The 26,750-nt window shown below is 43.9% G+C and overlaps 1 non-coding gene across 1 annotated transcript; it reads left to right on the top strand.

Annotated features, from left to right (window-relative positions):
• The first annotated feature begins 2,355 nt into the window (after positions 1–2,355).
• TRNAA-UGC (transfer RNA alanine (anticodon UGC)) lies at positions 2,356–2,433 on the top strand. The gene has a single exon. It is a non-coding gene; the product is annotated as a tRNA-Ala (tRNA).
• The last annotated feature ends 24,317 nt before the right edge of the window (positions 2,434–26,750 follow it).

The following is a 26,750-nucleotide window of genomic DNA, read 5'->3' as shown; positions in this document are numbered from 1 at the left end:
TCCATATCCTGGAACCAACGTGGCTACGTCAGTGCAAACATGTATTACTGAAATGTCACTTTAAAATACATTATATTTTTTAAAATGCAATAGTTGTGGCCTTTTATGTTTGTTCTGAAAGATACTTCATGGGGTGACTTAATGAGATGGTCACAGCTCAGAACTGCAGGATGGGTAGAACTTTTCAAGTTACTTTTCCTTTTTTCTGCTTAATGAACCATGTAGCTGCTGTCAGGAATTAGTTCAGCACTGCTTGTGAAATCACAGACAGGGGGAAAGGCTTAGCTTGTTAAACAGTGTTGTCCTCAAAGTCTGTATTGGAATCAGTTCTATTCAATGTACTGATAAATCGTCTGGGAAAGGAGGTAAACTTGTAGTCTGTGTCTACTCATGCCCCTGTCTTTCGCAAGGGGCATGTAAATGACATGGATCAGAACTGTTTAATAAGGCACTAATATGAATATCCAGTGCCTCATTAGCATAATGGTGGCCAGTTGCACTTTGAAAGTGCTGCTTTTGAAATGCAAACTGGCCATGTAGACATGGATGCTTCGAAATAAACACCAGACTTCAAAATTCCCTTACTCCCAAAATGAATTGTGAATAAGGGAATTTCGACATTTGGGGTTTATTTTGAAGTGCCCGCATCTACATGGCCAGTTTGCTTTTCGAAAGCAGCACTTTGACTGGCTGCTATTATGCTAATGAGGTGCTGAATATTCATATAAGTGCCTCATTAAACAGTTCCAATCCATGTTATTTACATGCCCCTCCTGAAAAGGAGGGGCATGTGTAGACATGGCCATAAGGTGGCAAAATTTGAAAATAATACAAAACTACTTAAAACAATCAAGTCCAAAACACACCAAGAAGCACTACAAAAGGACATTTCAAAACTGGGTGACTGGGTAACAAAATGACAGATGAAATTCAATGTTGATAAATACAAAGTAATGCACATTGGAAAACATAATCCCTGTTTTTATATATATACACACACACACACACACACACACACACACACACACACTCGGATTATGTTTTTCAATGTGCATTACTTTGCATTTATCAACACTGAATATATATATACACACACACACACACACACACACACACACATATTTGGAGTCATTGTGGATAGTTTTGTAAAAATATCCACTCAATGTGCAGCAGTGGTCAAAAAGGCTAAGAGTGTTTGAAATCTTTAGGAGACGGATAGATAATAAGACAGAAAATATTATATTGCCTCTATAATTCACAAACAGACGCCTGGGGTGCATCCTTCACATCATATGGCAAGACTTCATCATAAATGAGGAGCTTTGGAACAGAGCAGGACAAGAACAAATTGATATTGAATTATAGAGAAGAAAGTGGGGATGGCTAGGCCACGCTATCAGAAAACCATCATCCAGCATAGTCTGTCAACCTTTCACATGGAACCTGCAAGAAAAATGCAAAAGAGGAAGTCCTTGGACAATGTGGAGAAGGTCTACTGAGACTGAAGGACGATAACTGGAGTACTCCTCGAGCCAGCTAGAAGTTTTGTCCCAAGAGAGAGTGAAGAGGAGGAGACTTGTAGATGGCCTACACTCCATGTGGAGTACAAGGGTTAAGTAGTAGTAGCAGTCATCTATATAAATAATCCATTATATGCCCAAAATGATTAGGGTCATGGAGCATCTTCCATATGTGAGGAGATTAAATAAACTTGGACTTTCCAATTGGAAAAGAGGCAACTAAGGTGAGGGTGGGATATGATAAATATCTATAAAATTATGACTAATGTAGAGAAAGTAAATAAGAAAGTGTTATTTACCCATCATAGAACAAGAAGCCACCAAATTAAATTAATAGGCCACAGGTTTAAAACAAACAAAAGGAAGTATTTCTTCACCCCATTCACAGTTATGCTGTGAAATTCTTTGCCAGAGGATGTTGTGAAGGCCAAAACTATAACAGGGTTCAAAAAAGAACAAGATAAGTTCATGGTGAATAGGACCATCAATAGTTTTCAGCCAGGGTGGGGATGGATAGTACCTTATACATGAGTTTCATCGAGGTGATCACAGCATTTGACTCAGTCAATTGTAGCATCTTGTGGACTATTGTCTCAAAGATTTGCTGCCCCAAAAACTCATTAGCATCTTGAGGCTTTTTCGTGACAACATGACTGTTCCACCACTGTGTAACAAACTCAAAACTTCTCTACTATTTTGTAAAAATTCTGTCTTAGCCACTCAGGGCAATGTGTTTCTGTTACTCTTTGTCAGCCATCTACTTAAACATAAAATCTCCAATGCAAGGGTCTTCATATTCCATATACTACAGAACAAAATGCTTCCCTCCAGAAAGGTGGAGGTAGCTCAGTGGTAGAGCATATGCTTTGCATGTATGAGGTCCTGGGTTCAATTCCCAGCACTTCCAAGAACAGTTTCTTTTCCCTCTCAAAGATCTGCCATGCAAAAAAATTCATTACTACCTTGAAGCTGCTTCATGACAACATGACTGCCACAGTATTGATCAACAACAGATCCCAAAGCAACCCCTTGAGATCAAAAGGGGAGTCAAACAAGGCTGTGTCATTGCCCCAGCACTGTTCTGCATCTTTATCACCATGACCCTTCACCTCATTGATGGCAAGCTTCCAGATTGTGTTAAGATTGTCTACAGAATGAATGGGAAGCTTTTCAATCTCAGGAGACTGAAGGCTAAAAACAAGACCTTCATGACCTCAGTCATGGAGCTCCAGTACACGGATGACAACCTGGTTGCTTTTCTTTCTCCCACAGACCTTCAGATCATCTGAAGTGCCGTCACGGAAGACTATGAGAATCTTGGCCTCACAATGAACATCAAAAAGACCCAGGTGCTCCACTAAACCTCATCAAAAGGAAAATCTCATGGATCTTCTATTTAAATCAATGGAGAACTGCTGGAAAATGTAAAGCACTTACCATACCTTGGAACTCATCTTTCTGCTAAAGATGACATTGATGCGGAAATCCAGCATCATCTGAGCCAGGCAAGCTCAGCTTTCACCCACTTGAGATGAAGGGTCTTTGAGAACCAGGACACGTATCCCAAGACAAAGCTGCTTGTATACTGTGCAGTGGTTGTTCCGATGCAACTGTATGCTTGTGAAACCTGGACAACATACAAGTGTCATTTGAAGGCATTTATAGACTTATAGGATCATAGAATCCTAGGGCTGGAAGGGACTTCAGGAGGTCATCGAGTCCAGCCCCATGCTAAAGCAGGACCAACCCAAACTAAATCATCCCAGCCAGGACTTTATCAAACTGATATTTAAAAACCTCTAGGGCTGGAGATTCCACCATCTCTCTCGGTAAAGCACTCGAGAGCTTAGTTTTTCCTAACATCCAGAGTATACATCCCCCTCTGTAACTTTAGACCATTGCTGCTTGTTCTGCTATCTGTCACTACAGAGAACAGCCTCTCTCCATCCTCTTTAGAGGCCCTTCAGGAAGTCGAAGGCTGCTATCGAATGGCTCCTCAGTCTTCTCTTCTGCAAACTGAATAAGCCCAAGTCCCTCAGCCTCTCCTGATAGGTCTCCAGCTCCTTAATCATTTTCGTTGCCTTCCATTGGACTTGCTCCAATGCATCTACACCCATTCTATATTGGCTGGGGGTGGGGGATGGGAGGGACAGAACTGGATGCAATACTCCAGATGTGACCTCACTAATGCTGAATAGAGAGAAATAATAACTTCTCTAGATCTGCTGAAAATGCTCTTCTTAATGCATTCCAATATGCCATTAGCCTTCTTTGCTATAAGGACACATTGTTGACTCATTTGCAGCCTCTCATCAACCGCAATCCCCAGGTCCTTTTCTGCTGCACTGCTACTTAACCAGTCAGTCCCCAGCCTGTAACAATGCTGGAGATTCTTCTGTCCCAAGTGCAGGACTCTGCACTTGTCCTTGTTGAACCTCATTAGATTACTATTGGCCAATTAATCTAGGTCACTCTGGAGCCTATCCCCACCCTCCAGCATACCTACCCGTCCCCGAGCTTGAACAATATCATTAATGCTGCCTCAGGAGAATCCTAAATATCTCTTGGGACGATAGGTGCAGGAACACCAGCATCCTGGAAGAGTCAAACATGAGCAGCACTGAAGCCATTATCATTAAGCAACAACTTTGTTTGACAGGTCATTTGGTTCAAATGTCTTGACCTGCATCTCCCAAAATAGATTCTGTTCTCTGATTTGGAGGAGGGACAGAGAAGTGTTCTGGGGCCAGCAGAAGTGATATAAGGACATGCTGAAGGCACACACGAAAAAGTGCAGCATCAGCGTTGCCACTTGGGAGAACCTTGCCCAAGACCATCCCCAGGAGAGAAAGGTAATCTGGGAGAGGGTGGTACAATCAGAGGCGTCCTGTCACAATGCAGATGAGGGGATGCAGAAAAGAAGAAAAGAGTGGCAAAAACAAAGCCCTGTGCCCCTCCAACAGCTACCAACACCTGCCCCTTCTGTGATAAGATCTGCAGCTCCCGAATCAGGCTGGTCAGCCATCACTGGACTCACAAATAGGAAGGTGACATGAAGGTGTCCTACTCGTTGTCAAGTAACTGCCAAGATAAGAAGATTAGAGATTAGCCTGTTTCTTAGAACCTGGGAATGGGTGACAGAGGATGGATCACTTGGTGATTTGTTCTGTTCTTTCCCTCTGAAACACTTAGCATTGGCCATTATCAGAAGACAGGACAGGAGGCTAGATAAACCACTGGTCTGATCCAGTGCAGTTGTTATTGTGTTCAAACAATTTTATTTCCCCCTCAGAACAGGATTGTCAAGTATAAAAATGTAGAGGTCCATGGCATCAGTAGCCCACTCAGTGCAAAAGAAATTTAGAGCAGCCATTGGTTTATATCAGTAATATAACAAGCTGTAATAGCTCCCACAGAGCCAGTCAACAACTAAGAACAGCCAGAGTGAAGCATGCTCTGGTCAGATGCTTCCCTACCCCAGGATGCTGCTTGTGCTCTAATTTCGAAATGAGCTGGTGTATGAGCTTGCTGTGCATCACCAGGAAACATGCCAGAGGTATTTCCTCCACAAGTGCAACATTAAGAACATGGAGCATAATAGCATAGAAGCCCGTCAATGAGTCTTTGTTCTTTCTGCATCGAACTCCTCTTATTATTATTATGTGTCAGCTTGGCAAGGAAGGCACTAATGAGGCTCAGTATGAAAAAAATAATAAGTAGAAAAGATTTACCTGTAGGATTGTCAAGAGTCTTCTGAAGACAGCAAAAAAAATTCTGAAGATGGAAAATAAGACTATTGTATACACTGTGAGAGAATAAAGTGTTGCATTTTTTGTGGACAGAGGTACCAGCATTTATGATACAAAGTAAATATTTGGACAACTCCCTACTCAAAGAAGTGGCAAGCACTGTGTTTAAAACACGGTTCCGTGACAGAGCTATTGATTCACAAAGCCGAAACTGATAACAAAGCTATTTAGTTCTTCTTTGGATGCCCTTTCTAATACAAATCTATCATGCATTAATAAAAACTTACAATAAACACATATTTCTGGAGAGAAAAATGTGTATGACCTACTGTACCAGAACTGTCAAAAGGGAAGGTAAATCCTTGCTAAATGCTTCTGCTCCCCATGCTTGAGAAAGTGGATAATTAGGGCTCCTGATGTAGGGAAATAGATCCATAGCTGTGCTCAGAATGGAGTAAATGACCTAAAAGCAGGAAATGCTACAAAAGAGAGATTTTTAAAGCTATTATAAATACAACAAGATGCAGATGGGCGCTCAGTGGGATTTTTAAACAGGTCTAAACAATGTCAGGCACCTACCTCCATTAACTTCAGTGTAAGCTAGGGGCCACATTTGGAAAGATATGGAGGTGCCTGGGGAATGCAGGTGAACATCTAATGGATGTTAGACACATATATGTTTTTGAAAATCCCACCAGCAACATTTGGCTCCTAAATACCTCTAAAAATCTGGCTAACCAAGGACAGTCGGAGAGACATCAGATTTGTGTAAGATGGCTCTAGCTTCCCTTAGACAATGAGAAAATCACTACAGATGGACAGGAGCAGGACTTCCTCTGCACTTTGCAAGATAAGGAATTTTTGCTGCCCAGGTGGTTAGATGTGGCAATAAAAGGGTTCTGAAGAAACAACTCCTGGTCAAGACTCAGAATTGCTCTATGATTGGGGCCTTATCCTGCAAAGGGCCAAGCACTTTCTGTGCCATAAGAGCCTGGGGGAAAGCAGAGGGCCCTGGATCAGGAGATTAATCTAGCTTTACACCAAAGTTTTCCTTTGAATACAGCCCTCTACACTAGGGAGAGGAAACCCTTTTTACACAGCCCAGACCTTTCTGCTCTGTGCTTCCAGAGCATCCTCTGTCCATACTTTTCTTACATTGACACCCTGCTTCCTGCTCTCATCACCTGTCCCAAGAATTCTCACTATTGATTTAATTGCTTTTCTTATTGCTTTTTGCAGAGGCCACAGTTAGCCCTGTCCACACCCTGTGGATGGCACTACAGCAAAACCCATTGCATTTTGGACCCACACAGAAGAATTCAGAAATTTATGCCACACTTAGCTCTAGCTGTGGTCGGTTCCCAATGGGAGCCTTTCCCCAAATTGGGAAACCTCCTCTTGTGAGCGTGTAGCCCCCTTTCTTTTCACCAGACCAGTATGAGGTTGATCCAGGCAGAGAAAGCATGCCTGCCTTAAGACTTTTTACACATCGGAAAATGGGGCCTGGGCCTTCTCCATGTGGTATGCGCTGGGTGTCAGTGTGTGTTCACCTCAGACTAGAGCACACAGGCAAACCACCAGAAATAAGCATTTATGATGCCAAGAACATAAAACAGGAATCACAGTCCAGCAGCCTCCTCTCTGCTTGTCTGCAGCTGTACCTCTTATTGGGGAAGGGATAGCTCAGTGGTTTAAGCAGTAGCCTTATAAACCTAGGGTTGTGAGCTCAACCTTTGAGGAGCCTGCCTAGGGTGAGCAGATTTAAAAGACCTCTCAGGGACAGTTTTTGCTCTCCCAGAGCAGGGGACTGGATTCAATGACCTTTCAAGGTCTCTTCCAGCTCTATGAGATGTGCATATCTCCATAAATTTAAATTCCCCATCCTACCTTGCCTTTCCCTGGCTCTGCCCTGTGCTGGCCCCCATGCCTCCCCTTCATAAGATCCCAGCCTGCCTCTTTCTACCCCTTTACCCCAGCACACTCCCTCTCCCCCCAGCACCCGGAGCATGTTGTAAAACAGCTGTTTGTGACAGGCCTGAGGAGCTGAGCAGCAGAGCCAGTGGTTGGGAGGGCAGAAGGCAAGAAGGGAAGCATTGTGGGTGCTGAGCACTTGCTACTTTTTTCTCCCCGGGTGCCCCAGCCCTCAGAGCCGGCACCTGTGGCAGAGAGCACATCATGGCAGGAACTAGGCAGTTCCCCCAACATGCTGCAGCTTGTAGTCCACAAGTTACAGATCCCATGGCTGTCGTTGAAACACACTAGGCCCTGGGCTACAAGTGTACAATGAAAACCACTCTGTGTGTATATTTCAGCCAGGGTCTGTCTACCAGCTCTGCTGCTGTAGGGTAGACACTACTACAGTGAAGGTAGTGAGTCCAAGAGGGGACGATTGGCCAACTGAAGAATTCATCCATGGACCGAGCAGTGATTATACTGGGCTTAGGTCAGGTTCACTGCCCTGCACGTGGCATAGACTCTGAGCGAAGTAGTTATCTGCACCTAACATAGTGGTGTCGCGTACATTTGAAAGAGCTGAGGCGTGCAGAGGCCTGTGCCGTGAACAGCCGCCCTCGCCGTGTGAGTGACAGAGCTAAACCCATTCTCACTAGCGCTGAGAGGTGTGAAATACCCCCAGGGGCATTTCATTGGGGTGCCAAATGTGAGATCCACTTGGCTCTTGGGGTATGTTTACACCGCGGCTGGTAGCAGACCAGCTCACACCAGGAGGCAGTGTCAGAACTAGCTAATTTTGTGCCAGAGGCAAGAATATAAAATCGCAACCCCTCATATATTCATAGTTACTTTGTAGAAAACAGGAAACTACAGGATTATTATTAATCAACATCAAAATACTGCTTTTGCTGGCTGGAGGGGGCTGTGTCTGGTTTACCCCCAGGCTCGCAGTCAGTGAAACAGGGGGCTGTGTGAGGCAGCCCCATCACTCCCCATCTCTCCCACCTCAGTGGGGCCTATGGCCCCAACGCCCACTCACAGCAGGCTGTAGCAGGGCCACACAGGAAGCGGGGGAGGGCAGGGGTGGGTGGGCGTGCTGACGGCACTAGCTGCAGAGCCAAGACAGTAATGGGGGAGATGGTTGCAGTGTGTAGGGCCAAGGGTATGTGTGGCGGTAAAGGTAGTGCTGTGTGCAAGCAGTGTGTATGTGTGTGTGTGTGTAAAGGGAGGGTGTGTATGATGGTGCCGTGCCTATGGGCAGTGTGTATGTGTGTGTAGATACTGTTGGTATTGTGTGCAGGGAGAGGGAGTGTGGAGATAGTGAAGTGAGTACAGCCAGGGTGTAAATGGTGGTCGTGCTGTACCAAGAGGCAGGTGTATGTAAGTGCTGGTGGCCCTGCCTGTGCAGGGGCCGGGTGTGTGGAAGTGGGGCGGTGAGCAGGGGCCGGGTGTGTGGAAGTGGGGCAGTGAGCAGGGGCAGGGTGTGTAGAATGCATTGCCTAGAGAGGTGGTAGAATCTCCATCCCTACAGCTTTTTAAGTCCTGGCTTGACATATTCCTGGCTGGGATGATTTAGTTGGGGCTGATCCTGCTTTAGGTAGGGGGCTGGACTAGATGACCTCCTGAGGTCCCTTCTAGCCCTAGGATTCTATGATTCTATGAACTCCTCGAGTGCCCTAAACGGCACCCTGCAACCCCTCAGCTGTGTGCCCAAGGCAAGTGCTGCACTCGCCTTGCCCATGTTAAGGCACTGCCAGAAGAGTTTGAGTTGAGTGTTAAAAATAGCTGTGTGGAAGACATTATGGCTTGGCCACTGCCTGAGCTGTCAAGCCCATCGCTCCCCTACTATCTCCTGTGGGTCTGAGCTCTGGTGGCTAGCTCAGGTCTTCAGTGGAGCTGTACCATCCACACTAGTCTTTTTAGCCCAATAGTTTGAGCCCACTTAGCACAAACCTGTGTAGCTGGGCTGGGGGCTGTCCCCCAGCTGCAGTGTAGACATGCTCTGCGAGACTCTGAGAACACCATCATAGAATCATGCGATCATAGGGTTGGAATAGACCTCAGGAGATCATCAAGTCCAATCCCCTGCTGAAGCCAGGACTTGAAAACCTCTAGGGATAGAGATTCCACCACTTCCCTAAGTAATCCGTTCCAGTGCTTCACCACCATCCTAGTGAAATGGTTTTCCTAATGTCCAACTTGAGACCATTGCTCCTGGCTCTGTCATCTATCACTACTGAGAACAGCCTCTGTCCAACCTCTTTGTAATCCCCCTCCAGACAGCTGAAGGCTGCTATCAAATCCCCCCTCACTCTTCTCTTCTGTACACTAAATAAGCCTAAATCCCTCAGCCTTTCTTCATAAGTCATGTGTCCCAGAACTGGACACAGTATTCCAGACATGGCTTCACCAGTGCCAAACAAAGGGGAATAGTCACTTCCCTAGATCTGCTGGCAATGCACCTACTAATGCAGCCCAATGTGCCGTTAGCCTTCTTGGCTACAATGGCACTTCATTACCTATGTCCAGCTTCTCATCCACTGTAATCCCCAGGTCCTTTTCTGCAGAACTGCTGCTTAGCCAGTTGGTCCCCAACCTGCAGCAGTGTTTGGGATTCTTATGTCCTAAGTGCAGGACTCTGCACTTGTCTTAATTGAATCTCATCGATTTCCTTTGGCCCAGTCTTCCAATTTGTCTAGGCCACTCTGGACTATCCACCACTCCAGCATATCTACCCCTCCCCCTAGTTTAGCATCATCTGTGAAATTACTGAGGGTAAAATCCTTCCCCTCATCCAGGTCATTAATGAAGATGTTGAACAAAACAGGAGTAAGGACCAACCTTTGAGGCACTCCACTTGACACCAATCATCAACTAGACATTGAGCCATTGATTACAATCAGTTGAACGTGACAATCTAACCAGCTTTCTATCCACCTTATAGTCCATTTATCCAACCCATACATCTTTAATTTGCTGGCAAGAATAATGTAAGAAACCATATCAAAAGCTTTGCTTAAGTCCAAGTGTATCATATCCATCACCTTCCCTATATCCACAGAGCCAGTTGCTTATCATAGAAGGCAGTCAGGCTGGTCAGGAATGATTTGCCTTTGGTGAATCCATATTGGCTATTCCTGATCACTTTCCTTTTTTCCAAGTGCTCCAGCACAGACACCTGTTCCTGTCAATGAGAGAGGAGATTCAGCTGCCACTTGGGGTGCGGGGGGGTGAGGGGGTGGAGGTGGGGCAGGGTAAAAGTCTGTTCCTGACTTGCTAGGAGGGGCAGAGGGGATCCCTGCCACAGCCACTTACATGGAGAAAAGGTCCATGACATGGATGTGGAGTAAGGGGTTATGCCTAGGGACCTGGACTGCATTAGTCCAGCTCTGGTTGGTACACATCATGCACATTCACAAGTGTCAGGATAGTCTCATCACCATCGTGCTCTCTCACAGATAAAGCTATGAGTCATATCACACGTTCACTCCTATAGTGGATGTACCTCCAATAACTGCCTATTAAATTTGCAAATGATTTAGTCAGCTGAATGTCTAGCCGAGGATGCAGAATGCATGCAGACTACAGCAGTGTTTCTCAAACTGGGGTCTCTGGAACCCTGGGGGTCCCTGAGAGTACTGCAGGGAAGCGATGGCCCCACTGAAAGGCCCCTCCGCCTGCCAATGCCTCCTTCACTCCCAGGACTCCCTGGCATGAATGAAGCAGTGGGAAGGAGGGTGAGGAATGGGGTCCTTAGCTCTGTGCCACTTCTGGGACCAGCCGGCTCACCTCTGCAAGCCCAGGAGCAGTCAAGGGTGTCTCCATGCACTGCCCCACCCAGAGCACTGACTCTGCAGCTCCCATTGGCTGGGAACTGCAGCCACTGGGAGCTGCTGAGACTATGCTTGAGGGCAGGCAGCACATGGACATCCCCTTACCCCTCCTCTTAGGACCCAGAAGGACATACCAGTTGGGAGCCACCTGAGGTAAGCATTGACCCCCAACCCCTCCTTCACCTCAACTCCAGGGCCCATACTGGTGAACGTGAGGAGGGGTAGGAGACAGCGAGGGAGGGAGGGAGGATGGAGCAAGTGGGGATCAGGGCCTTGGAGAAGGGATGGGGCAGGTTCAAAAATTTTCAGGAGTTCCTGAAAATTTTTAAGTAAATATCAAGAGCCTCAGGTTGTTAAAGTTAGAGAACCATTGGACTAGAGCAATATAAAGGGTGATACAGTAAAGGAAACATTAAGCCTCATGACAAGGAAACATACCTGCAAGTGAATGGCATTGAGAGAAAGGGAAAGAATAGTGATAATCCAGGTAATAAGCAGCATTAAATTAGGCTGCAAGAAATTTAAAGGAGGAAGATAGTTTAGTAAACAAAACAACTGGAAATATTGGCTACGTCTACACTAGCACACTACGTCGAAGTAGCCTATTTTGAAGCAAGAACATCGAAATAGGCTACTTCAACACATATCATCTACACGTCCTCCAGGGCTGGTGCCATCGACGTTGAACGTCGAAGCCACTCCCTTAAAGGGCCCCTTCCAGACACACTCAGCCTGCACAGCACAAGATCCACAGACCTGACAACTGGTTGCAGACCCTGTGCACTCAGCATGGACCCCCAGCTGCAGCAGCAGCAGCAGCAGCAGCAGCCAAAAGCCCTGGGCTAGGGGCTGCTACACGTGGTGACCATAGAGCCCTGCAGGGGCTGGACAGAGCGTCTCTCAACCCCTCAGCTGATGGCTGCCACGGAGAACCCTGCTATTTCAAAGTAGCGGGACGCGGATTGTCTACACACGCCCTACTTCGACGTTGAACGTCGAAGTAGGGCGCTATTCCCATCTTCGGATGGGAACAGTGATTTCGACGTCTTGCCGCCTAACGTTGATTTCAACTTTGAAATAGCACACGGCGCGTGTAGACGCGACGCTTGGTATTTCGACATTGTGCCAGCTACTTCGAAGTAGCCGGCTGGTGTAGACACACCCATTATGAAGTAATAGCTGGTTGCAGTGATTTTTCAATGGCTGGTGTAATACTTCTTAAGCTTAGTACACATAAAAGAATAGATGAAAGAAGAAAATGAAGGTCACAGTTCTGACAAGCCAAGGAAACACAGCTTTTAGTAACATATATATTGCTGTTGACAGAATGAGGTTTTATAGGAGCTATCAGGAATATTAGACAAAGAGTTTTATACTTTGAGCAAAGTGTTTGGTGGCTGCTGCTAACAGCTGAAGCTGTGTTCACATTATACAAAATAATGTAGAAAATATATTGTAATGTGTGTATTAAAATTATTAAATACAGTAAACTCTTTCATATCCGGCAGCCCCAGAAGTGGGAGGTTTCCAGATATTCACATATTCTGGATAACAGAAAGGTATACCTAGCAATGCATAGCACTAAAGAAAAGCCTGATTAGATATTTAGAAACAAACAAAAAAAAAGGATGCAGAGTCTTTATTTGACAACAACAATAATATTGTACACTGTAAACTTATACTGTATTTGCTGTATTTACCTGTATTTACTTTAACTATATTGTATTTATGGAAAATGTAACTAAATTTTTCTTATGGTTAAAATGCTGGTTATTTGAGAGTTCCAGATGATGGAATGCTGGATATGAAAGAGTTTACTGTAACACACTAATCATAGAATCGTAGAATTCTGGGGCTGGAAGGGACCTCAAGAGGTCATTGAGCCCAGCCCCCTGCTTCATGCAGGATCAACCCCAACTACGTCATGCCAGCCATGAGTTTGTCAAGCTGGGACTTAAAAACCTCTGAGGATGGAGATTCCACCGCCTCTCTAGGCAACACATTCCAGTGCCTCATCTCCCTCCTAGCAAAGTAGTTTTTCCTAATATACAACCTACACCTCTCCTTCTGTAACTTCAGACCATTGCTCCTTGTTCTGCCATCTGTCACCACTGAGAACAGTCTCTCTCCATCCTTTTTAGAGCTCCCCTTCAGGAAGATGAAGGCTGCTATTAAATCATTCCTGGGTCTTCTCTTCTGCAAACTAGCTTCTCCTCATAGGTCATGGGCTCCAGCCCCTTAATCTTTTTTGTTGCCCTCCATTGAACTTGCTCCAGCACAACCACATCTTTTCTATACTGGGGGGGGGGCAAAATTGGATGCAATACTCCAGATGTGTCCTCACCAGTATAGAACAGAGGGGAACAACCACTTCTTCAGATCTGCCCAAAATGCTCCTCTTAATGAACCCCAGTATGCCATTAGCCTTCTTGGCTACAAGGGCAAATTGTTTACTCATATCCAGCCTTTCATCCACCGTAATACTTAGGTCCCTTTCCGCTGTACTGCTGCTTAGCCAGTCGGTCCCCAGCCTATAACAATGCTTGGGATTCTTCTGTCCCAGGTACAGGACTCTTCACATCTGCTTGTTGAACTGCATCAGATTTATTTTGGCCCAGTCCTCCCATTTATCCCAGTCACTCTGGATTCTATCTCTACCCTCCAACATACCTAAATATAAACAAATACATTGAGATACACATATAACAGACCTGGAAGGGACCTCAGTAGTTTATTGAGTCCAGTTTCCTGGCCTTTCGGGAGGGCCAAGCACCATCCCTTTTCTATTTAAAAAAAAAAATTTTTTTTGGCCCAGCTCCCTAAATGATTGAGCTCATAACCATGGGTTTAGTAAACCAGTGCTCAAACCACTGAACTAACCCTACCTCTTGTACTAATTGCACTTTGATTTATTTTTTTTCGTCTGTAGATTCTGCAGCACCTTATAAAGTTGGGAAAGCATCATTATTCTGATTCTACAGATGGGGAATCAGAGAAAGAGAGAGAGAGAGAATTCATGTGATTTGTCCAAAATCAAAGAGCAGGTTAGCACCACAGTTAAAATTAAAGATTGGCGTGAATTTCTCATTCTAGCCTCTTATGCCAGTAGAAGGGCTGGGGTGGCTTAAAAGGGACCCAAGAGCCCCCTATCCCTCAAATAGAGGCTTTCCTGGAGTGGAACTGTAAAGGACAGCCATAAAACTGACTTCTGAGACCTCTCTGTAAATGCTGATGTAGGGTTGGGAAATTCCAATTCCAATCACTGCAGGCTACAGGACAGGCAAGAGCAGCTACTTTAATTTAAGCCACGACTGAAGGCCAAGTTATGTCAGGGCCACCACAGCTCCTCTACCACCTTGAACTGAGCACTCTCTACTGTACCTTAGAGGTTCAGCACAAAATCTTATCCCATGGATGAAATCTGGCCTAATTGAAGTAAATGGGAGTTTTGCCATTGATTTCAATGGGATCAGGATTTCATCTCAGGTCTCCTTGTTGCCAACCAGTTGCCAGGTTCATTAAATTCTGACAGTAGCAGGGTTCCGCCATAATATATTATTCTCACAAATATTTGAAGCCTGTAACCAGCAAAGGAAAGGAATTGTTTACCAAGCTAAACAAGCCAATAACTAAAGAAAAGGAAAGTTCAGGCTAAATATCAGAAAAGCAAGTCCTAAAAGTGTCCTTCAATAGTCTTTCAAGGGAGATAAGAAGTATAGGTTTACCTAAAACATTTAAAATTAGAAGATTGAGCCAAGTACAGGCTGAACTTCTCTAATCCAGAACTTTGTCATACAGCAACATCCGTAACCAGTCATGATTTTAGTTACACGGACAACCACTTATCATGGGTGTGGCCAAGTTTCCCACAGTCCCATAAAGTTTGTTTCCAGCCACCAGTCCTGGCTCTTGGTGTTCTGTGCTGTTAGTTAGCTGTAATTTGCTCCCTAAGCATCTTCTAAAAGCCTAGTAATCAGTGGAAGTGTTGATAATGCAACTAGACAATATTGACCTCCCGTAGTCCAGCAAATTTTCTTGTCTGCCACCAGTCAGGTCCCAAGGGTGCTGGATTAGAGAGGTTCAACCTGTAGTAGAAAATATACTAAAAGGGACAATGCAGAACTGACCAAGGCAGATGAGCTAGGTAATCCAGAGGGATTTTTTTTAATCTCTCATGTGTAATATGAAGTTTGATAGGAATGAATCTTGATATTTTCATATGTCTGAGATTTCAAACCCTTAAAATTCCCACCCACCTTTAAATTTTAAAAACAGAACATGGTGTTTTTAAATACAACTTCCATTAAAATAAGTGATAGTGATGCAGACCAGACCCCAAAGAACTCCTTAGCATTTAACACTTCCACTGTTAAGGGTTATACATGATCTTTAATGTCAGTGGGTCTCTTTTGTTATCAGACTGTTTCCTGTTCACTCTGTTATCTTTTCAAGAAATAACTGCAGTTCACGTTCTCAGTGTTTTTATTGCCAGCAGTTTCTTGCTCTTTCCCTCTGTCATTCTAGTGGGAGTAGGTGAAAGCATCCCCTCTTAAAGACACTGGATATCTTGGTAGGATGTCTGAAATCAAAATGTTGGGAAAATGTAAGAATTGAGCTTATGGGGGTATGTGAGTATTTTCTAGGGAGGGGTCTAAGGGTTAGGTACAGTGTGGGTGAAAATGCCAGTGACTATGTGTTAGTTCTTTTATTAAACTTTTAAACAGATCCCTTTAAGATGGAGGAGCTCGTTTTGTTTTGAATCAATGTACTTGAAAAAAATAGACCTATCCAGCACTGTACATTTTCTTTTTTGCTTATTTTTATGCAAACTAGACCCTTGCAGATGCAAGCATTTCTAAAGAAAAATTGTACAAAAATTACTTCTCCAATACATCAATGTTGCTTTTCGGTGGTAGCTCTGTTGAGTGTGCAGCAAAATTGCAATTGTGATAAAAGCCTACTCTATGTATATTGATCAGCAGGAATAATACAAAAAAGAGCAATTGATTAGTCAGGCAGCTGAAAAGCTCAAAGAACATTATTTATTAAAATGGATACCTGTTTGTGTAACTGTTTATATTGTATACGCAAGTCCCATGGCCAGAAGCTGAGGTGAGAGAAAAGAGCATTCTGCTCCCTCTGTTGGGCTAGGGCTACACTACAGTGATCCTTCTAAAGAAGTTCTTCCAGAAGATCTCTTCCAAAAAAAACTTCTCTCAAAAGATCGTGACCACACTCAAAAAAGCAGATAAAGAAAACAATTCACTCCTTTGACAGAGAGTGGCCGCACCCTGGCCACTCTTTCAAAAGAACAGGCCAGGAAACGTTGTGGATCAAAAAATCCAGCACCATGGAGGACCACTCTTTAGAGAAAGGGGCCTCCAGGATGTCTACACACTTTTTTTTAACGAAATAATCTTTCAGAAAAAGGCTCTGTTCCTCATCCAGGAGCAGAAAAGGGCTGCCAGAAAAAGTGCCGCATTCTTCCCAGTTAATATCAAAAGAGCTCCAGCTTTTTTGAAAAAAATCACTTGTATAGACAGAGCTTTGGTGAACGGGGAAAACTACTGCCATAGGGAGCTTTATTTACATTGGCTACCTACCCACAATGGTAATAGTAACACTTGGGAAGTCACCATAACCATACATGAATCTGGCTGAGATGGCAGGAGTGTGGGCAGGCAGATAAGCTCAGAGGTGGGGGAAAGTTTTCATTTTGTGGCAAACAGTTCCAAACAGCACTCTGCCCTATGGTCCTAAATACCCTCCGATAGAGACTTTGTTGTAAGGGCCTGGGCAGAGGATAGCACTCCCAAAGCTGAGTGTGAAGCAGGGAGTCACCTAGCAAAACCTTACTACAGCTGAACTGGTAGCTCGGATTAGGTGGCAACAAATGATGGGATCAGGCAAGTAACTTCTTGGGGCTGGAGACACACCTGCAGGAGCACTTGCATTACTGCTACTTGCTAATCTCAACTGCAAGTGGGGTTTGATGGGTGGGTGAGGTGGTGCAACCAAAGGACTAGTACCAGTGGAAATTTTCAGCAACATGTGAGAAGGGAGCTAATGGGACTATGGCCAATGTTACCTGAAGCATGGGAGGATATTTTACGCTTGATTTCCATATACGTACTCTTGATATGTTTTTCCTCTGTCCCCTTTCCCCTAACAAAAGTTCCTTGATGTACACAGTCTTGGAATTCCCATAGTGCTCAGGGAAGTTTTGTCTGTTAAAGACACAAGGGCTGGGTCTACACTACAGAGTTTTGTCAACAGAAGTTACTATCAGGACATATTTCCCAACAGATCTTCAGTCAACAGAACATGTGCACACCTAATAGAGGCTCCCCACTGTCAATGACCCCTGTCAACAGAAAGCGGCCAGATTGCCCAGCCCTCTGTTGATGCAACAACCAACAGGAAGCTCTGCAAACAGGGCTGCCTGGTGAATCTTAAGCCCTCACTGTCAACAAAGGGTCCCCCGGAGTGCCTACACTATTGTTTTTGTTGACAGAATCTGTCAACAGAGGCATTATGCCTTGTACAGGAGCAACTTAACTCTCACGTGAAAACTGCTGCATTCTCTGGACAGTTTCTCAACAGAAAGCATTTGTAGTGTGATGCTCCATGTGTTTTGCTGACAAAACTCTGTAGTGTAGACATGGCCAAGGAGTTTTCCCAGGATTCTGGGTTGGGTCTCAAGCCAGTTTAATCAAGTTTAATCAGTAAAGAGGGACCTTGGATACATTGTAACTTGCCCTTTCTGCTGCTGTTAATGCCCTGGCAAAGGGATACATAAGGATTAAACATTAAACAAATGGGCATTGCACTATTAATCTTATTTTTATGCACATGTGTGTATACTTATGTCCACAATATAAAATATATCACCTCTCTAGGAGAGAGTTTTAAAGGGACGAGAGTCATTAACAGATCACTTCCTTGCAACCACCATACATGCTCCTGTGCATAAAGTAAAGCACACAGAGATATTTTCTCAAGGTACTGCAAATGCTGGAGTTTGAGTTTGGGTGGAAGTATCACAAAGCCAAAAATCCTCGTGAAAGACATTTGTCTAATGTCACCTGGATAAATTTTCATTGATACAGAAAATTAAAAATGCATGAGTGGAACAATTCCTCCAGTTTTGCCATATACAAAAGCATGATGCTAAAGGCCGAAACATGTACACAAGTCCAAATCTACAGGTTTAGCACATGGTATGGGCCTCAGAGTTACAAAGACTGGGAAAGGAATGCGCTGAACTATTCTAAGGACACAGTATTTTATCAATTCAGATCGGGTTGTTTTGCTGACATAGGGTCAGCAAGACTGGGAGACCATCAGCGGCAGCACATGAAGTACATCTTGTACATGTTTTCAATGATGGACTTTTTCATCTAGCCAGATATTTAAGATTGTGTTTAATGAAGGAATAACAAGCCGAGTTCCCTTCAATTTTGACATGTTTAATCCTCAATGTATGGGATTTATCTGTGTGTCTGTTTATACTATAATCACTCCTTTGGTCTCTGAGCATTACCTGTATAACATGTGATTACTCTGAAGAATGATTTTTCCCGTGTTGCTTAGAACCATGCTGAAAAGTGTAGGTGGATTATTTTGTTTATATAGTAGTAGTAGGCATCCTTCAGTCTGCATAGACTATGGATCGCGCCCTTTATAGTTTCAATTGAGGGCTTCATTTACAGTGTCTACTGTGACTATGAAGACCCACACGAGAGTGACAGTCCTTGCTGCATCTCTTGCAGATGTAGTGGGTGTCTGGCAAGTCCTTATTGTGCTTTCTGTGCGCTCGCTTCTCCTCTGCTAGCTGTCTGATCCTCATCTCGCCCTTCTGAAGGCCCTTGTGTAACCCCTGCCTCCATCTGCCGCGGTCGTCTGCTAGTTCTTCCCAGTTGTCCAGCTCGATGTCTACCTCTCTGAGGTCTCTCTTGCAGACATCTTTGTAGCGCAACTGGGGGCATCCGGGAGGTCTTTTGCCAGAGGCTAGCTCGCCATACAGGATGTCTTTTGGAATCCTTCCATCATTCATCTTGTGGACGTGGCCAAGCCAGAGGAGCCGACACTGCCTGAGGAGGGTGTGCATGGTTGGGATTCCAGCTTGCTTGAGGACGGTGGCGTTGGTCACTCTGTCCTTCCATGATATTCCAAGGATGGGCCTGAGGCAGCACAAGTGGAAGACGTTCAGCCTCTTTTCCTGGCGGGCATACAGGGTCCAAGTCTCACTGCCATAAAGGAGGGTGCTGAGGATGCAGGCTCTGTAGACTTGCATTTTGGTGTGAGTGTACAGCTTGTTGTTATTCCACCCTCTCTTGCTGAGTCTGGACAGAGTTGTGGCCGCTTTTCTGATCCTCCTATTTAGCTCAGTGTCCAACGACAGGGTGTCGGTGATGGTGGACCCGAGGTAAACGAACTTGTGGATGACCTCTAACGTATAGTTGTCAATGCTGATTGATGGGGATTCAGCAACATCCTGACCGAGTACGTTTGTCTTCTTTAGGCTGATGGTAAGCCCAAAGTCCTTGCATGCTTTATTCTGCAATCTTTAAGAAATTATTGTCATGGATATATTTCATGGGTTCTTCTTGTAATGCTTAAAGTCAGTAGAATTTAAACATTCATATTTTGAATATGTAAGACCAAGGGCCACCTGTGACCATGATGGGCTTATGGAATATTTTCTTAATGTTGGTATCCTGGCTAAATGTCCGTACTTTTGCTTACCTCCTGTCGGTTGTACCATTTGCTTCAATTTGATACAGTGCATTTCTTTTCTTCCTGAGATAAATATCTCTATATTGTTTCTGGCACTGTTCAATGTTGATCTCGTTCTTTCCTTGCCTTGGAAGGCTGTTATGAGATCTTAATTAATTATAGCTTGTCAAGTACTTTGAGATATTTGAATGAAAAATGGTGCAAGTCATTTTGAAAACGGCAGCAATGCATGTGTTATTCAGGAGAATAAAAGAAAAACTGTAGATGAGTGAGCGTGAAACAAAAGTAAGGTTTATGGAGCATATGCTTCTGCTACCAACAGGTGCTGCATAGTACATTGTGAGTAAAAGATACTATCATTACTACATGAGTCAACATCTGTGCCCATAGTGAATCATTCAGAAAATGCTAAAAGCAGATACAAAAACGGTCCTTAATAGTCAGGTTATTATGAAGCTGCTTCTGTATTTCACCCTTCCCGGAAGCATGATTAGCTAAGCAGCATTTCTATGACAAAGTCTAAATTTAGGCATACATTTGAGACATCTGGACACTGGGTGCTCATCAGAGAATCTAATTTTCTTCAAGTTTACTGGAATTTTTTAAACAACTCTGCTTTTGTTTCATATATGAAAGCCCATTAGCTGTATTCCAGTGATTGTTGCACCCTGCTCCTTGGACCTTCATGATTCCTATGAAATTAGGACATCTAATGCCTTTGCAAATTTCAGCCTTTGTCCTTGCTATTATGGCTCTGAACAGTCTATACATGAACCAATATGGCCTATGGTTTGACATGGTATTCCATAGCCAGTGTCCCAGCCCTCCTCATCACTTCCTACTTTTTTCTCTTTGCTTCTTTTTGGCAAGGAGGGATAGTTCAGTGATTAGAGCATCGGCCTTGTAACCCCCAAGGTTATGTATTCCATCCTTGTGGGGGCATTCAAGGCTTTGAAACTGACTAGACTCTTTAAAAAAAACTGTCAGGGATGGCAATAGGTCTTGCTGCAAGAGCAGGGAGCTGAATTTGTGGTCCCTTCTAGTTTGACAAGATATGTATACCTCCATGTTTCTTTTCCCTCATGCCTAAGGGCTTTTTTTTTCTTTGTATTTTTTTTCTCACCTACCTTTTCCCTGTGCTGTCCATTAAGCCTTGAATTCCATCCTTAGAATCATAGACTATTAGGGTTGGAAGAGATCTTAGGAAGTCATCTTGTCCAACCCCCTGCTCAGAGCAGTACCGATCCAAACTAAATCTTCCCAGCAGGATTGTCAAGCATGGCCCTAAGAACATCTAAGAATGCAGATTCCACCATCTTCTGAGACAACCCATTCCAGTTTGTGAAACAGTTTTTCCTAATATCTAACCTAGACTTCCTCCAATGCAACTTGAGACCATTATTCCGTCTTCTGTCATCTCCCACCACATCATTATTCTTATGCAGTCTTAATTCTTTTGATTTCCTATCCCAAAATATACTTCTAACCAAAATTCAGCTCAGAGCTGATCTAGTACCTGACTTATTTGTATTACTTTGATGTCTAAAAGTAAGTTCCACAAAGGGAGCTAAGATGCATCACTGCAATGCTTAACTTTTAGGTCTCCTCCATCCAGAAGAATTCTCAGCCCTGAGTTAGACTTCTAGGTGCCCTATACAATGCAAGATTAAGTTAGATGCATAACGGGAGTCACACAAGCCAGAATACTGAGTGAAGAACTCCCTAAAATAGTCAGCAGGTTATGCTAAGGAGACGGATGGGCCTACAAAGTTGTTGAGGGAAGCGGCTGTTCCACACAGGATTCGCAGACATGAACTCTCATTTGGACTTAGATACCTAAGTCAGGTCAGACATTTTTTTACACACACACAAAAAGTAAGAGAACTTTTTTCATTGTCACACTTACAGCCAATAGCCTATTGGTTAGGGCAGGGCTGGGGAAACTCTGGCATGCTTTTCCCACACAGTTTGCCGGGGTTAGCTGCTGGTGGACTGCCAGACATTTTCTTTACCTGAATGTCCACAGATATGAGCTGCTAGCTCTAATGGGACCTCTAGGAACTGGTGTGGACTGGGCCACCACTTCTCACAGCTCCCATTGGCTGGGACCAGTGAACCAAGGCCAATGGGAGCTGTGAACAGCCCTACCTGCAGGCACTCAGGTAAACAAAGCATCTGGCAGCCTGCCAGCAGCTAACCTTTGTGAGCTGCATCTGGCCTATGAGTCAGCAGTTCCCGACACCATCTCAAGGCTCTGCCTGGTTTAGAGCCAGGAGGGTCTCCCATGTCCCGACTAAATATGTTTACTGCCTCTCTATGTAATCACTCTCTGTCTGGCCCTCTGAATATGTACTTCTTTTTTCCAAGTGTGGAATAGCTTCAACAGGAGTGATTATGAATTTTGACAGAACAAACCAGCAGTCATATAGCACTTTAATGACTAACAAAATAATTTATTAGGTGATGAGCTTTCATGGGATAGACCCACTTCTTCAGATTTGGAAATTCTGATACAAGTAAACTGGTACAATGAGCATTTAACAGAAAGACAGAAAAAATGAAATGAAAACTGACAAATCAGCTAAATAGGAAAGAAGGAGGCGGGACAAAGGCTAGGGAAGAAACTTACTAGACACGTGCGGTAAGTAATTTAAGTGATTTGCTTGAGATCATTGCGAATATCAAAGATGGGGAAATGCTCCTTGTTTGTGCAAGGTAATTGCTGTATCTATTGAGACTTAGGCACAAAGTGTCAAACATGAGAATAAACTCCATTTCAGATGTCTCCCTTTGTAAACTGGTGTTAAAGTCTCTTTGTTTTAGGATGCAATTTTCAGGTCATTCATATTATGGCCTGCTCCATTGAAATGCTCACTGACAGATTTACGTGTATTCAGATTCCTGATGTCTGATTCGTATCCATTCATTCTTTGGAGAAGTGATTGTCCAGTCTGTCCAATGTGTATAGCAGAGAGGCATTGCTAGCACATGATGGCATATATAACATTAGTGGAAGTAAAGGAATATGAGCCCCGATTGTGTAACTGATGTGGTTAGGTCCAGTGATAATGTCTACAGAGTAAATAAGGACAGAGCTGGCAATAGGGTTTGTTGCAGGGAAAAGTTCTTGGATTAATATTTCTGTGGTATGGTGTGTGGTGGCTAGTGAGAATTTTCCTGAGGTTAGGTGATTGTTTGTAGCAGAGCACAGGCCTCTCACCCATGGCCACTGAGAGTGCAGCATCATGTTCCAGTACAGATACTAGAGTGCTGATGATGCAATGGAGGGGTTTGAGTTGGGGACTATAGGTGATGACAAGTAGTGTTATGTTATTAACCTTCTGGGGTCTATCTTGAAGTACCTGGTTTCTGGGTATTCATCAGCCCTGTCACTCTTTTTTTTTTTTTTTTTTTGTTACACTTCTCCAGGTGCGTAGTAAAATTTTACAAGTGCCTTGTAGAGATCTTGAAGTTTTTGGTCTCTGTCAGTCAGATTGGAGCAGATGTAGGTGTATCTAAGGGCTTGACTATAAATGATGGATTGTAAGATGTGTCTTGGATGGAGGCTGGAAGCATGTAGGTAAGTGTAGCAGTCAGTGGGTTTCTGGTAGAGAGTGGTATTGATTTGGCCTATTTCACATCAGGCAAAGTAAGGATTTGAAAAGAGGTTTTCTACCTCCCAGGTGAGTGCCCTTGCTTCTGGATTATTGGGTGTTCTGGGACACATCCGCTTCATAATCTGAACTACCTTTTGTTGTCAGGACTGACTTAGTAGTTGTGCTCAGACCAGATGTGCTGGGTCAGGAAAGATAGATGGGGGAATGTCGAGTAAGAGAATCCTTCTGAGTCTTTGAGTGGCTTTATCTCAGGACTTAGTTTTGCACTTGAGCAGTGTCAGAAATGTAGGAACCCAGAGGACTCCATTGCCAGAAATTCAGACATCTAGGGAATGGAAGCTTAGATGCATACAGGGTTAGATGGCAGTAGATCTTGGGGGCTTGGAGGATCTCAGTGGTGCTAAAATGTTAGACTTAGACATCTAAAATGATTGTGGGGCACCTAAGTCTCTTTGTGGATTTCGTCCTCAGGAATCAAGTCACAAGCGAGTGGCCCATTGTGCTGGGCACTGTACAAACAAACACCTACTAAAAAGAAGGCCATTACTCCAAAGAGCTTACAGTTTTGGTTGTTAAGTATTATCAAAACTGTGCTGTTACTCCATAACAAGTCTGTCTTAGCCCCCCAGAGCAATATGTTTCAGTTGCTCTGTTGTACATCTACTTAGATGTAAAGGCCTCAGTGCAAGGATCTCAATATTGTATATCGTGTAAAAGAGCTTACTAGCTAGGCTAGGAGATGTAGTTCAGTGGTAGCACATCTGCTTTGTACATATAAGGCCCTGGGTTTGGTCCCTCAGCATCTCCAAATACCATCTTCTTCCTCTTGAAGAACAACTGCCAAAAAAATTCATTACATCTTGAGGCTGCTTCATGACTGCCTCAGAGCAGCAACAAAACCCCAAGAATGCCTCTGAGGTCAAAACAGAAGGCTAAACCTAATGGCTGTATATTCAGTAATCTGAGAAACTACTTTTTCAGCCTTCGAAGAAAGATTCTGTCCTCTGTCTCCAAATATCAGAGAGGTAGCTATGTTAGTCTGTATCTTCCAGTACAAGTCCTGTGGCACCTTATAGACTAACAGATATTTTGGAGCATAAGCTTTCATGGGCAAAGACCCGCTTCATCAGATGCATGAGTTGGGCGGGGGGCATTCCAGAGTGGTATTTAAAGAGTGGGGACCCAGTAAAAGTGGGGGCCAGAGCTGACAAGGTCTGTTCAGTCAGGGTGGAAATGGCCCACTATCAGTAGTATGTATCAAAAGACGAAAAAACAAGCCATGTCAGACAAAGGGATGTGACCCATTGTCAGAATCTAATGGGGAGATATGAACACCCAGGTCAGAGAAGCTGCTTTTGTAAGGGGCCAGGCACTCCCAGTCTCTGTTTAATCCTTGGTGGATGGAGTCAAATTTGTAAATAAATTGCAGATCAGAAATTTCTCTCTCCACTTGATTTTTGAAATGTCTTTGTTTTAGGACTCCTACTTTTAAATCTGTTACTGAGTGTCCAGGGAGATTGAAGTGCTCTCCCACAGGTTTCTGTACATTACCATTCCTGATGTCTGATTTATGTCCATTTATTCTTTTATTTAAACACTGTCCAGTTTGGCCAATGTAAATTGTAGCGGGGCTTTGCTGGCACATGATGGCATAGATTAGATTAGTAGATGTTCAGGTAAAGGAGCCCCTGATGGTATGATTGATGTTAGGTCCTGTAATGACATCACTGGTGTAGATATGTGAGCAGAGTTGGCAGTGAGGTTTGTTGCAGGGATTGGTTCCAGGTTTAGAGTTACTGTGTTGTGATCTATAGTTGCTGGTGAGGATTTGTTTAAGGTGGGCAGGCTGTCTGTAGGCGAGGACAGGCCTGCCTCCCAAGGTCTGCGAGAGTGAAGGATCATTGTTCAGGATGGATTGCAGATCACTGATGATGCATTGGAGATGCCTTAAGTAGGGGCTGTATGTGATGGCCAGTGGGTTTCTCTTGGTTTCCTTGCAAGGCCTGTCTTGTAGCAGGTGGCTTCTGGGTACCCCTCTGGCTCTGTCAATCTGTTTCCTCACTTCCTTAGGTGGATATTGTAGATTGAGGAAAGCTTGGTAAAGGTCTTGTAGCTGTTTTTCTCTGTCTGATGGATCAGAGCAAATACGGTTGTGCCTCAGTGCCTGGCTGTATACAATGGATCGTGTAGTGTGCCCTGGATGGAAGCTGGAGGCATGTAGATAAGCATAGTGGTCTGTGGGTTTTTGGTATGGGTGGTATTTATGTGACTATCACTTATCTGCACAGTAGTGTCCAGGAAGTGGATCTCTTGTGTGGACTGGTCGAGGCTAAGGTTGATGGTGGTGTGGAAACTGTTGAAATCATGGTGGAACTCTTTGAGATCCTCCTTCACATGTCTCCAGATAAACAGAGATACTATTGTGCAATGATAGTAGCAATAGAAGTTAAATGCAAGGCAGGGGTCAGATTTCTGCTGTAGGGACATAGATGACTTTGAAAAAGCTACTTCGAGGGAAGGCCAGTGGTAGTTGACCTTGGTTAGTTAAAGGCATTCCAATGCTGGCCATGTGGAGAACAGAATTCTACAACCAAGAGATCAGAGATCTCTTTTGCCTAACTAATATGCACGCCCCAAACAATTTCTTGTAACCAAGTGTTAAAATAATTATCCTCCTCTGAATGGTTGGGGGGAATTTGGAAGCAGCAAAGCCAATAGGTTCTTTTAACCAGTGATGCATGAGACTGAGCCTTCCCTGAGGCCTAGACAGTATTGTGAATAGGTGCAAATCACAGAGGAAAGATCTCTCTTGTTTCTTTGATGAGACCTGAATTATTTCCTCCGAGGCAGAGAGAAGTCATGGTTCATGGAACCCGCCTGGAAATACTGATGTTTACATACCTGGCTAGTTTGTTGTAGTAATAGTCTTGAGCTCTTTTACCTGCAGAGGGGAGCAATGTGGTTGATGGGTTACAAACACCAACAGAACAAAATTATTGTGGCACAATTTTGCTTCATTGTGCTTTTAAATTAATGCCAAGGGTATGCTTGATCCTTGGTACAGAACTTTAAATATAGCTTTATTCAGTGAAGCAAATTAGTTTTCGGCAGGTGAGAACTGGCAGCATAAATCGCCAGTGAGACCATGTGAAACATAAACATTTTCTATAAAATCTTTAAATTAAATACCAATATTTTCTCTTAATGCAAGGCAGAAAGAAAACTCCTACAGTTTTCATATAGAATGAAATGCAGTTGGATAGCACAACAGGTAATATCAAGGTTAAGTAAAGAAATATTGGTTTAAAAAACTAGTGATATAGATTCACATGTAGAGCA

Source organism: Carettochelys insculpta, chromosome 2 (genome assembly GCF_033958435.1).
Source record: "Carettochelys insculpta isolate YL-2023 chromosome 2, ASM3395843v1, whole genome shotgun sequence".
Classification (NCBI taxonomy): Eukaryota; Metazoa; Chordata; order Testudines; family Carettochelyidae; genus Carettochelys; species Carettochelys insculpta.
Note: the sequence above shows the minus strand (reverse complement) of the source record. Positions and strands in the feature narration are given on the sequence as shown.